The 18,035-nt window shown below is 32.4% G+C and overlaps 1 pseudogene; it reads left to right on the plus strand.

Annotated features, from left to right (window-relative positions):
• Window positions 1-699: 699 nt before the first annotated feature.
• On the plus strand, window positions 700-818 carry LOC120586378 (uncharacterized; annotated as a pseudogene).
• Window positions 819-18,035: the final 17,217 nt, after the last annotated feature.

An 18,035-nucleotide genomic window follows, 5' to 3' on the forward strand; every position in this document is an offset into this window, starting at 1 on the left:
TGCTCCTGGGCTACTGGAGCTGATTCACCAAGAATTCAGAGAGAGTAGAGAGTGCCTGGTTAGGGGTGGAGAGCAACACCTTGTAAGAATGCCTAGAGGGCCTAACAATAAAGTATAATTCCTACTCTTTGAGGTCTTCCCAGGACCAAACTAAGACTGAGACCTCATCGGAAACTGCCCTCTTACCTATGTCTTCCTCTTCCTCATTGTTTTCCATGCTCCCTTATTGATTTCTCCAGGCGAACTTCCTTAAAAAAAAATTACTTGCACCTGGATCCTTATCCCAGGGTATACTTGTAGAGGCTATAAATAACTGAGAGATTCTTAAACACAGGTTCCCAGAGACTCTGACTCAGTGGTCTGGGAAGAGACTTGAGAATTTGTACTTCTAACAAGCTCTGAGTTGATGGAGCAATATGATGGCTCCTTTGTAGACAATCTAACCTAAGATGTAATAAACAGGTGGTTTTTTATCTTTACTGGGAATCCTGCTCCTCTGGAAAGCTTGTTAAAACACAAAGTGGAGCCCCTCCCTCACTGTTTTATACCTGTGGCCAAACACATTGTGCTTTTCATCAAAACTGTTATACTTTTAATTTCAAAGAAATTCAATTTCAACAATAAAATAAAAATAATTACCTTTTTCGTCCTGATAGTGGAAAAAGGAAAATGGTTTTATAAAATTTAAAATAATTTTTAGTCTACGGCCTTGCTACCGTGAACAAGCCCAATCCCATCTGATCCCGGAAGCTAAGCAGGGTTGGGCCTGGTTAGTACTTGGATGGGAGACCACCTAGGAAGACCAGGTACTGTAGGCATAAAAAAGAAAATAAAAAAATAAGAGATAGTAAGCTGACAAGGTCCTTGCAATCTGTGAAGTCAACCAAGGGCCGCCTCACCTAAAAAATAAAAATAAAAAAATATTTAAAATATTTTTATCAAATTTCCTTGCGGTGACTGTTTTTCTATTCTAATTGTTATTAATCAATTACTCCAAAGATGGATAACTTATTTCTCACTGAAAGTACTACTATGTTATCCTGAGCCAGCCAATGGTGTTGGGCTGACAATGCGAATTCTGTGAAGATGAGTAAGGAAGAAGAGAACCTCTGAACTGGACCTAATTATGGCTCAGCTGAATGTCAACATTTGATAATAGATGTGCAGCCATCAACAGAATAATATTCTCGACCACAATATATATCTTGTTATTTTTTATCCACAACACTATAAAATTAGGGCATATTTTTCTTGTGTTGCTCATTATATGATATTATTTTTCTTATTACTACAGTAATAGTCCTTTTAAAAGGCATAGGGAAAGACTATGCACACATATGCACACACATACACACACAGATTTAATTTTCCACATTCATAGTTACAGTGTACAACTGAATTTATAGAAATAAAAATGCTCACTAAATTGCCTAGGACAAATAATTATTTATCATCTCAATGGATTAACACCATAGTGTAAATGCATTTGCATAAAAAAATGTCAAATTCTCATAGTTATTTCTCCTTAAAGGCATTTTGAATACACAAATCATTTCATTGTAGTTCACTTTCATACTCTGTCTGTACAGATGCACTACTATGAAAAAATGTTATGACAGTATAATAGCTTTTTTAAAAGACACAGCCAGTGAATATAAAACGTCCACGAAGAAACCTAGCTAAAAGATAATCTAGTATAGCCAGTAACATGAATTTTATTTGTAAAAATATAGACATTTATGAAATAAAGATTATAAATTCAATATCAGATATGAATGCTTAATACTGTCAATATCAAGGATCTTTTAATGTTATTCATTTAGGATAAGTAGAGTCAGTTAATTTATCTATATCTTTTTATCTACTTGCTATACGATCTCTACATGTGACATATCAGTACAATACATTGCAGGTTTCCATACATACACAGATAACTTACAAGAAATAAAGTAGATAAAACATGAAAAATAATAAAACTTTTACCCTAGAATTTCAATTTTTATAAAAGTTGTGCCATACGACTCTTTTTCTGCTTCATTTAGACATTCAAATGTGACACTGACATTTCATATTATAAGGAACAGTATTTCATTTTTAGGATAAGTCAAATGATAATAATGATAGATTTATGGCTACACCAAGATCATTATATAGATAAAAATACAGCAAACTCTCAAAAAAAAAAAAACTTAGTCAGCTCTCCTCACAGCTCGAACCTTCTTTGGAGGTGACTTTGATCTTAATTCCTGTCCAGGACATCTCACATCACAGCTACATTTGTCTTATATCTTTCATAACGTTATAGTATTGGGAAATTTTGCAAATCCTTTTCTGAAAGAAAAATTGCCTTGAACTATTACACTAGGGACATACAAATGCACCATTTGTTTCCATGTTCGACTTAAAGGCACAGACTATACCGAGTACATCAAGGGACACATAAGCAGCCAGAATAATCCAAACTGAGAAGTATTATGTATGCTATGAAGCAGTGGTTGAAACATATTTTTCCCCCTGAAATGTTTTAGTATTAATTGTCTTGCAATTATAAATCAGTTTTGATAAGCATATATGTATTTGCAGTATGTGTTAATTTCTAAATGATTTATAAGTATTAAATAGCAACTTCATATTTTCTAAATGTACATTGTAAAAGTGGGCATATTTTCTGGAATATAATATATGCATATAGTGAATGGCTAGCATGAAATAAAAAAATCAATAAATTATATGATATATTCATACAAATTCATAAGGGAAAGCATTTATGCTTACTTATAGGGTACTTGTTACTTTTCTTGCATCACTATTAATGATCCAAATTTATGAAAGGAATACATTATTAGAAAAATTTTTATCCATTATATATATAAATGTGTATATGTTTATTCATGCAGCACAATACTGATAGACATATATGTCACATAAAACAGGTTAAATATGAAGCTGTTATTTAAGGATTTTATGATAAGGCATGCCAATAAAAAGACATAATTAAATAGAAGAGTGATAACTGTCCAAAGACTGTAAAAAAAAAAAAAGTGTAAATCTTATATTCTATTATCTCAGATGTTGATTTTTCTTACTTCTTTCCAGTATCCTACATATCATGACTTTTTTTTATTAAAAATTATTGAGGTGACATTGATCAACAAAACCCAATAGGTTTCAAGCGTACAATTCAACAGTAAGTCATATATGTGTTGCATCGTTTGTTCACTGCCCATAGTTAGATTTCTTTTTGTCACCACGTATTTGACCCATTTTATCCCTATTTCATAAACATTTCATACTCGGGTAGTATCCTCATGAATTTCTTCTTCTACTCCTGCTCCTCTTTATTATGAATATTTTTCCACATTATTTTAGTTTATTTGTGTTCCCATAAGATCTTAAGAATCAGCTTGTCATTTTTCCCAGACCCAGATGTGTATATTAGGAAAAATTGAGTTCATGCATTCAATTACATTGTCATTATATTTTTGTTTGTACCTTACATATTAAATACTTGGTAGCCCATCTCTCAGGTCTGAATTGTGGAAATCTCTATAAACATAAACTATAATAGTAATAAATTTTTTGTAACTATACTTTGTGATAATCAATATATATGTGTTATTTCTTATCCTCACAGGAGTCGGTAATGCATAGCTATACTTGGCTCTGAACTCTACAGAATTAATTGGTAGTGGTTATTGCTAGTGGTCTAGTGCTTGGAATGATCTCAGGCCTCGGTCCAGTGATCTCAGGCAAAGGTCCAATCCTTTGCAAAGGATTCTCAGACCCCATTTCCTAGAGGTCTTTATTTACTGGTACCTATTTATACTTAAAATATATCTACATAATTCCTAAAAAGAAAATCTGTAGACTCTACCTACTTCTACGCATTTTCACCTCTTGTCCCACAGTGTCTTGAAAAACCCAAAACATGACAAAGTGGGGGAAAAATAAACAAAATATTATCATCAATCAGTAATGGGGAAAGTTTTCCATCCCGTGTAAATACTCAAATAGAAGCATCACTCACCAGAGGCTAGTTTCCGATCAAATATTAAAATTCTACTATGATTACTATATATATGTATTCAGCAAAAACATCTTTTGCTAATGGATTTATACTATTGAAATATCCTTATGTAGAATGCCTCTTTTGCTTATATAATATTTGAGATTTTGAATTAATTATGCAATAAATAAATTATGCTGACACTTAATCTAGCTTACGTTTACATTATTTAATTAAATAAGCTGACTAATAAAACTATATATTTCCAAAATGGCACTGATTATTCCTCCAACCTGAGATAACATGTTGAGAAGAGTCTATATATTGGCTGATATCAATAATATGATCAGAAGAATTCTGAGGAAAAGAACACAAAACCTGACTTTATTTGAGATGTTTCTGATTTACACTAATACCTTGCATAAAATGTTAATATTTGGAAATTCAGAACTAAAAATGAACAAACATAAATATCATCTTGTAATTTCTTTATATCTACTCATTAATGAAGTCAAACTGTGATCAAATACTAGACACTAGTGAATAAAATAAAAGCAAAACATCATACTTTCAATTGGATAATATTTTTATGAAATTTTATTTGGTAGATGAATATTTGCCATCTATAAATAGAAACATAGCAACACATAATCGTTTATATATTTGACACATCCTTGTTTTACTCATTTTTTTCTCCTAATCATAGCAAAAACAGGAAAGCTAAAAATTATATTATATTTAGTGAAAATATAATTTGGAGATATTCTGAAATGTAAATTTTAATAAATTTATCTAAATTAAACTAGTAACTCTTCCTCTTAATATCAACTTGTTTCACAAAATATGGATTGACAAGTTGATGTCTGACAGAATAAGTACTATATTGGGTTAAACTTGATGGCCAAATGAGAGCCTATCAATTAGGGGTACAATATGTGAATAAATTACATTTCTGACAAGCTGTCACAGGATGAAAATACATGAAGCACGCTCAAGAGAATAATGCATATTTGGAGTAGATAGCTACATTTAGAAAATAAATACGGGTTTTCTATTTTAGTCTAGCTTTTATTTTTTTTATTGACTGTCATTGATTCAAAGTTTTAAATACTTTGTTATGTTTTAAATCAATACAAGTTTTCAGAAACAATTTAGTCATATCACTGCCAAATTTGCTCTGAAAACTCATTTTAAAATAATAGAACACAATTCTAGGATCAAGTAGCACAGAATATTCCACCCCCTAGTAGTTAATGAACTGCACAGAAAAAACAAAAATATATTAAACATAATTTTAAAGAAAACAAATTGTAACAGTGAAAACCAATCCTTCCACACCCCCCAAAAAAGGAAAAGGCAAAAACACCACTTGTAAAATATAAGGAGAAAAATTAGATTTTATGGACCTGAGGGAATTAGCATAGGTTTCCAGGTGTCTAACTTTATTTGAAGATGGAGTAGGACTGTGAAGAAATAAGATGTAAGACCTGCAGTCAATGACGGATATAGAATTCTGAGGAAACCCAGAGCTCTTTCTTTTAGGGCCTGGTGGTAAAATGAAATGCCATATCAAAGAATAAAATATTGAATCAGTTATGACAACTATATGTTATCCTCTGTTGATTACAAAATTACATATATATATATAAAAAAATTCTTAGGACCTTGCTCTATTGTTTGGAAGACAGCTGTCAGACTTTCAGTTCAGAAAGGGAGCTCTGACATTTGATGGATGTGTGGGATAGGTACAGAAAGAATATTTTCCTGCAATGGTAAATTCAAGAAAAAATATGTTAAAATACAAGAAAATATATGTGTTAAAAAGGGCCATGTCCTTGACTTGAACCTTTTCTTCCTTGGCTGACACAGTGCTATGATTTTTTTTTCCACATTTCTGGAAGTCATTACTATTTTTTTTCTTTCTAGTTGCTGAAACCAGAAAGAAAATAATAAGTTACTGGTAATATTTTGGGTCTATTTTTGTTCTGCTTCAGTCCCTTTGTGGGAAGGGGAGGGGAGATAGATCCCTGATATGATTCCTAATCATTTTTAAATCTTTTACATCATGGTAGATTATTACATAGATGTTTTTTGCATTCAGAACAAAACCTCCATTGATTACAAAAAGAAAATTGTTTTTTGGTAACAGACTAGGATAGTGGTCAGAAAACACTGTCTAAGCAATGCTTCTGAAATTTATCACAAGGCTTTATATCGATTGTTTTCATACTTACATATATGAAGTCTATTAAGTTCTTTTGCAAAGAAAACATTATTCTAAATCATTTGAAAACCAGTATTAGGTCATAAACAAAATTTAACCTAATAAATAATCAAAGTTATACTTAATTCCGTATCCATTAATCGCCCAAAATAATCTTATAAATAATTAATATCCACAATATGAAATTTCCATAATATGGAAATTTTAACTTAAGAAATTTTGGCGGAGTTTGACTTAAGGCACACCTAGAAGCTCTCTTCAATGAACTGAAGAGAAATTTATTTATGTATTTTTCCATTCTATATTTCCCCGAATGAGAAATAAAAAATTAAAGCTAACAGAATGAGATTTTACCTTATCATAAAAATCTTAAGAGCTAATAAAGAGAGAATCATCATTTTTGTCTTTAAACCCCTGTAAGAACTGCAAAGGGTAACTAATGTCCCACTGTACAGATGAAGATATTGGAACTGCAAATTACTATTTGCCTACAGTTACAACTGTTAAATTGCTAAAGCTTATACACAGAGCCTAGGTTGGACTAATAGCAAAATCTATTCTTTTCTTTTCCTTTTTCCCCCAGAGCTGACCCTTAGTGTCTAAGCACTTGAGGCTAGGTGGAACCATTACATAGAAGGCTGGATCAAATAACCTTTCCAGATCCCTTCCAAACTGAAGGAATCTTCTATGGAAGAGTTACAGATCAGGACCAACTCTGTGAAAAATTGTCAAAGTGAGCTAACAGACTGAAAACCAGAAAGAAGAAATAGCTAGAAACAGAAGATATATTGTTTAATTTAACAGACATCAGCTACACAAATAAAGCCAACTACTGATTTTCTCTGTTTCACCGTCTGGCTTTTGGGGTGGAGCTTCTGATTGCCAGCTGTGCAACTCCCGCCTTGATGACATTGTGGTTAGTAGAGATTACTGGAAGAATGTGAACAATGGAGGTACACTTTTTGCACATGGCCAAATTCCCATCTCCTTTGTGCTGTGTACCATAAAATTCCAGGAACCACTATGCAGCATTTACTTTGTCCTCTTGTTCTTTCCATAATTAATGTTGGTCATCATTATCTGGCCCTTGAACTGCCTCTCTATTATCGGTTCTTCTACTTCTCTGTCAATGTACTTATTTTCGATACTTTGGTCTGATTGGTGTTAATTTATTAGGTCTCCTTTTAATAGTCCTAATATTCATGAGTGACCCCATGTCCATCCTGATGCCACCTCTTTAGGTGGCATGGAAACATGAAACTGACTGTTAAGAAGTCTACACACATTTCAGCCAGTCATTTCTAAATCTGAAATGTGCAATACATGCTAACTTTTCCCACACATTTCTGTATTTCTTTTGTTTGTTTGTACATGAGAACCCTAGTTTATACATGAATCGGGGGTGCTAACACCAGGAAGGAGAGTATACCGTGAGGCAATGTCACAAGACATGGTCTTGTATATTTACAGAAATAAATTCATTGTGAGACTTGATTTTGAGATGAAATTTAAAAAGAAACCAACAAACAATAACAGTGTACGTGGTCAGATCAGAAATGTAATGTTTCCAGTGTTCAATGCAATGTCATTGTCTTAGTTAATTAACAAGGATGCACTCAGTATGTACTGTTATGGGTAGGACTCACCATTAATCTGATACCAAAGAAGTAGAGAGTGAGTAAAAATAAATGAGTAACTTAAAATAATAACCAGAGCAGGCTGGCTCAGCCATGGTAAATGTTTCATGTTTAAGTTTACATTCATAACTTCAAAAACAATCAATGTTTAGAAATAGGTTATGATGGTGGTAACATTTATAAAGAAAGATCAATCTGAAGGTAATTGAATTTACTGAATGCTTCCATAGTACATCATTGTTATGTCAATTTTAAAATATTTTTATTTTTCAACTAAAAGCCTACGAAGCTGCTTGTTATAATTTTTTTCTAAATACAGACAAGTAATATTTATATCTATATCTGTAGCTATAATTTTATTAAGCCTATAAAAATAATAAAATGAATGTATTTATATGTGATAGACACTGAATGGGCTCTTAGATAAAGTCTGTCTATACATTTTTGATGAATGTGGATTCTAGCTATTCACTTTTGTTTCTTTGCAAACTCATTCACTTGAAAGAGCCTCCTCATTGTTTGTTCCTGACAGTCAAAAGTAGAATATGTCACATCAGGTTTTGAGCAAGAGTAAATATATTCTCTCCTTTGCCATCTTCAGATGGAAATTATATGTCATTAGAGCATTATTAAAAGTGACATGAGTTTTCCTATCCAAGAATATGTTCATCACTTGTCTTCTTTCATGTCTTTCAGTAAAGCTTTTTAATTTTATGACATAAAGGAATAAACTTTTGTTAGAAGTATTCTTACTAAATTCTTACTAAATTTTTTGTTAGAAGTATTCTACTGTGTGTTTTCTACCTGTTGGTGGTTTATAAAAATACAATGGTCTTTTGCATAGTCATCTTATTTACATTTGATAAATGTAAATTTTTGTTAATTTTTAAATATTTATTTTGTTAACTTCAAAAGCTCTCTCATTAGGTTTTCCATGTAGACAATCACCAGTTAAATCATTTTCAAATGATCAAAGTTTAATTCCTTCCTTTCCAATAATTATTCTTTTATTTATTTTCTAATGTTTGCACTGGCATATATTTCCATTATAATATTATATAGAAGTATGATAGGAGTCTGCTTTGACATGTTTCCTAATTTAAAGAGCATGCTGTTAACATGTTACCATTACAATTTATTTTCGAGATAGGTTCCAGTAAATATAAAATATATATATTTAATATTTTTATTCTATTCCAAGTTTCTTAAGGGTTATTATCATGAACGATTATTGAACTTCACTCATTTTTTGAATTTACAGAAAAATATAATATTTTATCTCATATTAAAATGCATTGAAAGATTTCCAACCAGTGAAGAAAACTTGAATTTCTAAAATATTGAACAATTAAGATTTGTTAACTTCTTTATCTGTTTAAGATTACTGCATTTATGTTTATGAGCTAGGATTTAAATAATTCTGACTGAGATCAGAAGCCCATGTCCTTAATCACTGCCACATGATGCCTCCCCATAACCTAGGAATTACACTAGTATGTGTGCACCAGGAGATACTTGTTTCATACATAAATTATTTAAATTAATATAATTATAAATAAATAAGGTAATAAATTTAATATTTATCGTAAATGTATGCCATAATATTGGACACAGTAAGAAAACATGTCTCTACACATCTACATCTACATCTTTACCTACACCTGCACCTACCTCTTCACCTTTTTATCCATCTGTCTGTCTATCAGTCTGTCTATCATCTATCTATCTACCAACCTACTTACCTATCATCTATCTGTCTATCTACATATCTGTATCTATATTAACATGGGTATAACTCAAGTACATAATGCTGATTGCTACAGAAAAACATAGGTTTATAAGAATAACACTAATGGAAATGTAAGCTCTTATATATAAACACTATATATGTTTCATAAATACACATTTAAAAATTCCTGCTGTTTGCCCCTAGAAAACAGAATAATGGAGTGAAGCAGAGAAAGCTGACAAAAAGAGCTATAATTTTATATGTATTTTTAAAAATTTTACATGCATATTCACTTACATATTAAAATTTTTTATTTTTAAATATAGAATAAGTAGAATATTATGAAACATGAGCTTTTGAGGAAATTGATATAGTTTTATCTGTCTGCTGTTCTTTAATAACCTCTTCATTGTGATTTCATCACAATGTCAAGAAAGGTTAATAAATTAGGCATCTTAAAAATAAGTGACCCTAATTATTTAATTGCCTCAGGCAGACTGAGTGTAAGTTATCGAAATTGTTCCATGTTCAGTTTAAGGCATTTTATATGTCCTGGCTTCTTTTATATTTTAAACACTGTAAAACATGTTTTAACATTAAATTAATCATAATGTATTCCCTGACTCAGCATATTCTCCTTTCTCATGGATACAATCCAGGTTTATCTTAGACCTTTTAATTTAATGTTTCTGGTTTTGCTTTGTTTTTAAAACCAATGAAAAGAAAAAGTAGAAGTGCTTTTCTTTATATATGCGGTCATTCTTATTCTGTATCATTACATGCATTAGTATCTGATCCTTTGGCAAAAACTAAAACAGCCTCCTAGAAGCCGGCTGGATTGGTTCAGTGTATTTCTCCATGTTACAACAAAGGAGAACTTTGAGGAATCTACAGGAAAAAAGAAAATAAGGAAGGGACACTGCAGGTGAGTTTCAGGATAAATGGCCGAGTCACTGAAACTGAAATAAATGATGAATTCTCTGTCTCACATCATTTCCATTTTAATCTGCCTGAATACAAATAAAACACTGAAATAGGCTATGTTCTGGAAAATGTACATTTGAAGATTTTACTTCTAGTCAGTTTAACTGAATCCTATTTATGGTTTAGAAATTCCAATTGAAATATGATGAGTGATGATAATAGCGAAGAGGTCGCTAATTTGCTGATGAGGTACATTCTCACATTCTACTGCTTCATTTGAGAAGTCGAAAATGAAGTCTATTCTCTGACAGGTCACTTGTCATTCTTCCCCATTTTATTAGAATGCAGAACACTTCAACTCAGCACCAGGAATAATGCAGCTATCCTGTTTTATGTTACTTCTTTGGATTTGGTATTTTATATGACAAAGATCTAACTCTATCTAAGCTACAATAAATTTCAGTATGTCATTATTTTCATGAAAAAAAGCTACCGCCAGCAAATTAACATAGTTGCAGCTAAATCGTGGGGCACTGGACTTAAATGGGGAACCAAGAGATGTGAAATGAAATGGTTACATCACTGCAGGTTAGTGATCAAATATATGTACACTGTTTATCCTCAGATTTAATTTAAATCAGCAAGAGTGAAGCTTCATAAAATTACTTAAGAGATAAGTGAGTTTTTATAATGACATAATATAACTCTTTCATTTGATAAGTGGAAATATTAAGATTTCTGTAAAAGGTTATAAAACTGCTTAAGGCCATTCACACAGACACCCGTGGTGATTTATTATTTATTATAACAAATAATATATTTTTTTATTTTATTATATCTATATTTACATAGCGGTATACTTAAAAATAAAGTAAATTTAATTGTGTAATGTACTGGTTTTCTTAGACCCTGAGACAAGACTTCTCTTTGGTTGGGCTGTGTTATTTTCAATAAAAATTTGAAAGTAAAATTTCAAGTTAAAACATAGGACATCCAGTTAAATTCAAGTTTCTGATAATCGATGATTTTTTAAAGAATATGTATAACCCATATAATATTTGTAAAATATTTATGTAAAAATATATTAACCATTTATCTGAAATTCAAGTTTAATTGAGTACTTTTTATTTTCTAAATCTGGCAATACTACCCCCATTCACCAGCTACCTTAAGAGCCTCAGAACAAGAAGAATGGAAAATCTTCTAACTTACAGGATGGTTTTGATTTTTATTACTTTTTAGTTCTTTATATATTGTACATGCTTTGTTGGTTTTTGTATCACGAATCTATTCTCCCACATTGTAATTTTTCTTCCATTTACTTTAAGTTATGGTTTGATCGAACAATGCTACAAATTTAAATACAGTCAAATTTGATTAATCATTTCCTTGATACTTAATACTGTTTGTGTTTTATCTTTTCCAAAATCTAAAGAATGTGCTTATATTTTCTATAAATAATTTAAAATTTTAGCATTAAGATTGAAGTCATAACCCAAATGGCACTGATTTCTGTATACAGTGTGAGGCAGAAATCTAATTTATCTCACATAAAACAATTTTCTCCTAGCTCGTCTCTCTACCAAGTGACATGCCACTTCTCTCATAGGCTACAGATCTACATATGCACAAGTGTGAGTCTAAGCTCTGTGTTTCACGCAAGTTTAGTTCTCAAGAGAGCTATCATACTCCCAAACTCAACCAAGAACTAAGGTTTAAACACTACAGAAATAAGTGCTTGGTCAGAAACCCCTGCACATAAAATGAAACACATATCCAAGATATACACTGTAGCAGGAGGTAGGAAAAGCTTCATTATACCAAGTAGGAAATTCAGTGAGACCTAGATGAAGACATAAGAAGAACAGAAAATATATGATGTAAAGCCGCTTTGTTAAAATATAGCTATCTGGCTATGTAATTATAAATAGCAGAAAGTGGACAAAATTATACCTTTTCTAATAATTCCGGCACACAATTTAATATTGTTCTGTATAGTTGCTGGGGCATCCATTAGCAGTAACTATGGGCACTGCAACCATCTGATTTCGGGTGAGGAGAAAGCCACTTAGAATAAAAAATTATAAAATATATTATTGCTTCAAATTTGAGGAAGAAGCAGAACCCAGTAGGCCAAAGGATAATTACTCAAACAGCCAGGTGTTAAGAGTTCAACATGAGAGTAGGTCTTAGAAGGTCATGCAATAAAATGTATGATACATCTGTGAAAAAAAGTAGCCGATAAAAAAAGTGCAGAAAAAATTCAGCTTGTCCCAATTTAGTGCACATGCCCTCAAATTTCTGTTGATGTATGTGGTGCCTGAGAATAGGAGATTCCTCATCTTCTTATCTTGCAATAACCCATATTTGATGACACAGATTGAGCAACTCATAGCAAAATCAGTCATACTGAAGAAAGGAGCTGCAGTGCTAATCTTTCTTATAAAGCAAGGTTACACGTGCAGTACTTGCTGTGTCTCTTGAAAATAAGAAACAGAAATATACTAACAAGTAAAACCTATAAACGGGGGAAAAAATCAGAAATATAAAATGATCTAGCCGTAATGTGTATGGCGCTAGAAGGAGAAAAGAATTGCTCGGTCTGGTATAATAAGCCCGGAAATGGTTCAGAAATGGCTGGCATTAATAACTTTGTTTTAACTAATTTTAAATTTGTCTCCATATTTCAGATAAAAATGATGCACTTTTAGACTCTTTAATGTTTAAGATTATAGACAGCAAATAAAAAAGCAACATGAGCACTGAGCCACTAAGCACCAAACTTGGCCTTTCACTTATTTTAGGACTGCTTTTACTGGAGGTTAACGTGGAAGCAAAAGAGGCAAAAGAAAAGTCATTAATCTTCATCAAGAGTCACTATGAGCACCATCAGTATAAGCAAGAAAAAGAAAAAAAGTAAATTGGATTTAACCAAAATTTAAACTTTTGTGCCTCAAAAAATACCATCAACAAAATGAAGAGACAACCCAAAGAACGGGGAAAACATTTATGCACAAGACTTGTATCTAGAATATATAAAAAACAGTTTAATAATAAAAGGACAATTCAATTTAAGAAGATTTAAATAGATATTTCTCCAAATAAGATATACACTTAGCAAATATGCACATGAAAAGATGTGCAACATCATCAGTCATTAGACAAACACAAAACAAAACCACAATGAGTTACTTCACACTCGTGAGGATAGATACAATCAAAAAGGCAGAAAATAAAAAGTATCGATAGGGATATGGAAACAGTGGAAACTTCATGCACTGCTGATGGGAACGTAAAATGGTGGAATCACCTTGGAACGGTTTACCAGTTTCTCAACAAAGAGTTACCACCATATGATCCAAGAGACAGTGTATAATTCCATTGATATGAAAGGTCCAGAATAGACAAATCTATAGGGACAGAAAATAAATTAGTGGCTGGTTGTGGGGTGAGAGAAGTTAGGGAGTAACTTATAATGAGAATAGGGTATTTTAGGGAGGGGCTGGTAATGAAAATGTTTTAAAATTGATTGTGGTAGTGATTACACAACTGTATCAATACATGATAAATTACTGAATATGGGTAAATTACTGTAAATGGGTCAATTGGGTAGTAAGTGAATTTCATTTCAATAATCGGGTTATAAAAAACCAAAAGAATCATTATAAGCATAACAACAGTAGCCAGAAGCTCTGTGGAGCCAGGAGTCAGAGCCCATCAGCTGCAGAAGAGCATTCTCAGATGCACCACATTCAGCTGCAGCAGGTCAGCATAGGCTGGAATTATGATGAGAACTCACCACATTATTTCAGGCAACGTCCTGTGGCCCAGGGAAAACACATTCAAATTCTCTCGAAGGACAAGTTAGAGCAATGAGAACCTGTTCTGATTGGGGGTGGCAGGCAGATCAGTCAGGACTGGTTTTTAGCTAGTACGAACAGAAAGATGCGAGCCATCATTATTCGATGTTAAAAACAAACCAAAAAATTGCAATTAAAACAGCCCAAATAAAGACTCTAAGTGTATAACTGGGCGACAGGCTCCACATGTGAACGTAGGAGGAGTTCAGCATGAAGGAGCTGGCAAGGACTAAGCATCTCCCTAGCGAGGGGATTTTAACCATAGGAATAATATATGAGAGGCGTGTGGCTTTGACTTTGGATCGAGAGAAAATCGCTTAAATAAGGTATTGAAAAGCCAAAAGTCCATAAAATACAACAGTTAGGAAACCTATACTAAGTGCAGAATTAGTGTGCTAGTTTGTCCAAGATTGAGAGAAAGAGTTAACAAGATGGGCAGCAAGGCCAAAGTCAGTCTGAAATCAGACGCACCTGACCAGCAGCAAAGCAAGACCCGTGAACTGCTGGCAGCCTGCTGTCCCGGTCAGAGCTGCGAACCCTAGAGGCTGAAGTGAGGAGCCTGACCTAGATGCCTGCAGCTGTTGATAACTGAAGAGAGCAGGCTGGGTTATTAATTTGGGCCAAGAAACAGCATAAATTCTGTTATCAGGCAGAAGCATTTCCATGACCACAGTCAATAAAAATTTCCATAGTTAACTCTGCTTTCAGATGTTTTTCCTCTGTTCGATATTCTGCAGTCCCAAAAAATTCTTTACTGTAGCAAAACAAACAGGCACTTAGAATGCTAACTATGCTTCTAGAGTGAAAATATTTCATTTGCTGAAGGTCTATTACTTTAAATGGGTTTATCCTGCTAGTGTAATAGCAATTTTCACAAGACCTGTAGGAACTCAAACTGGTTTTGTCTGAGTTTATTGATCAATTCATTTATTTTTTTTAAATAAGATTTGGGAAAAAGTGTTTTATTTCTGATTCATTTCACATAATGTAAAAATATATCTTCTTGGCTTAAATGTTTATTGATGAATTAAACTATTTTTAGAATGGTTGTGTAAACAGAAATATTGTTTCATTAACTGTTTTAAGTGAATGTGCAGGATGAACAACAGAAAAGAAACATAAACTAAAATTTTAAGTAATTAAACAATATATATTTGTACCTTAATTATCTCAAAGTTTATGAATATTTATGAATCAGAACTTCAGTAGTAAAATGTCTGTCTCTCTTTTCCTTTAATTGCAATAGTACAATTTTCTGTGTGTTAGCTAAACGCCATTTTATATATAAGGATGATAAGGGATAAGAAAGGCAAAGATGAAAGAAAGAAATAAATGAGAGCAACCTTTCATACAGCTTTAAAGATACTCATAAAGAAACTCGAAGGCACTTTGCTACATTTCTTTCTCTCAGATCTTTGTTCCTATTTCACCTTAAGCATGAGAAACCATATTGCAATGAAATTCAACTTGAATAAAAGCTTTCTCACTATTACCATTCTAAGAGTTTACAAATGTTGTAAATATGCAGAAAAGTTTCTACATCACTAAAGAAAAATTTCTGATATTTCCTAAACATAATTACAAGCATTTTAGAGCCTGTCTAATCAGGTCACTGATAAATAGCTGGGTCATTTCATTTGTACTCAGGCTAGATAAGCAGAACATTCATAAACCTCCAGTGACGGCGACTGTCTAACATTTTAAATCTACTCAAATTAAGCCACTCCAATAAACAATATTTATTAACAGTGAATGCGAGATATTTTCATATTCTTAAAACAATCTGTCAATTTGTTTAAGTCAGAACTTACAGTCATTATCTGCTATATAGCTTTAAGAGGGGTTTTTAGCTTTCTTTGTGAATAAACGATTTACCATTATGAATTTCCATACCAGTATCATTCAATACGTACACTGGAATACAAATTTCAAGAGAAAAATAATGTAAAAACTTTTAAATAATTTTCTTAAAGGAAAGGACTGTTTCTTTACTCGGAAAAACAAAACAAAACAAACGAAAAAGAACACAATACTTTATATTAAAATGAAGTGATAGAAAATATATTTTCCTACTGATATTATCTGTAAGGAGGTAGAAGAAAGCATCTAGAGAGAGGATGATCAAGAGAAAGACAACAGCAACAAAAATGATATAGCGGTCTGGGATATTATAACTGCAATGGGTATGAAGCAGTAACTGGCTATAAAAATGGCCAGTGACTTTCTAAAACTATAACAGAGTGTACTGTAATCACTCTCTGAAAACTCAAAATATTCGGTCAATGAGCTTTACATGCAAAAACTTGTGATACAAGAGGGTGGAAGCTGAGCACAGGAGGGCAATTTAGTTATTATGGTACCTGTACTCAGGTAGGTCTATAATAAAATTTCTGGGTCCCATTCTTTTCTGATATTTTTATTTCCAAGGTGAATTCAAGTATGTATCCAGCAAAGTAGAGAAAAAAGGATAACCAAGCATGTTAGATCACCTATTTAATCCCAGAAACTTTCTCACAAATTTGCTCCTTTAATTGGATTTGTATGTGTGCACGTGCACGTGCGCACACACACATACGCACACACACGCACACAGACTGAACGTGTAATGAAGTTATTATATTTGTTTATAGGAGGTTGTCCCATATTTGCATCTTTACTATTTCAGTATTGTTGACACAATAAACTTATAATAAAATTAGGCTCTTAGCAACAATCCATGAACCTATACAAAGACAAATTTCAGTCAATTTAAGACAAATCTTCACAAGAAAAAAATACATGAATTCTTCAACCTATGACCCTCATTTCTAATGGCAAAAGCTATCTACAGTTTATTGTCATAATGGAGGATAACTATGTCATGAGTGAACTATGCTTCATTACTAGATAATAAATCATAAAGTGGGAGCAAAAAAGGAGCCTGTGGTTTAGGTAAAGAGCAGGTGGGGCCAGACTGTAGGTTGCCACCTTTTTGAAGTGTAAATAAAATCTGTTGCATATGTTTCCTTTCAAGTTTTATTTTTTTAATTTTTTTATTTTTTAATTAAATTTATTGGGGTGACATTGGTTAATAAAATTATATAAGTTTCAAGTATGCAATTTGATAATACATCATATTTATATTGCATTGTGTGTTCACCACTCAAAGTCAGATCTCCTTCAGTCACCATATATTTGACCCCCATTCCCCTTCTCTACCCACTCTCTCTCCCTTTCCCTCTGGTAACCACTAAACTTGTGTCTATGAGTTGTTGTTTGCGTGTCTTGTTCATTGTTACTTCGAATTTTATATCCTACATGTGAGTGAAATCATATGGTTATCAACTTTTTCTGTCTGACTTACTTCGCTTCGCATAATTATGTCAAGATCCATCCATGTCATTGCAAATAGCAGTATGCTGACTTTTGTTCACAATAATGGAAAATAAGCTCTGTTTCTGAATTGGAGTTTAACTTCTAGTCGTGGGCGACAAGAAAGCAAAGGAAACTAACCACACACTACAAAATGCTAAGTACTATCTGTAGTGATAAGTAGCATCTGTAGGTATAAAACAGTAGTAAAGAGGCAAATTATAGGATTCAGACACTAGAGCAAAGGCCAAATATGTAGTGAAGATGAAGCCATATAGTGAGTCTGTGTGTGTGTGTGTGTGTG

This window comes from Pteropus medius, unplaced genomic scaffold, assembly GCF_902729225.1.
Source record: "Pteropus medius unplaced genomic scaffold, Ma_sr-lr_union100, whole genome shotgun sequence".
NCBI classification, from domain to species: Eukaryota; Metazoa; Chordata; class Mammalia; order Chiroptera; family Pteropodidae; genus Pteropus; species Pteropus medius.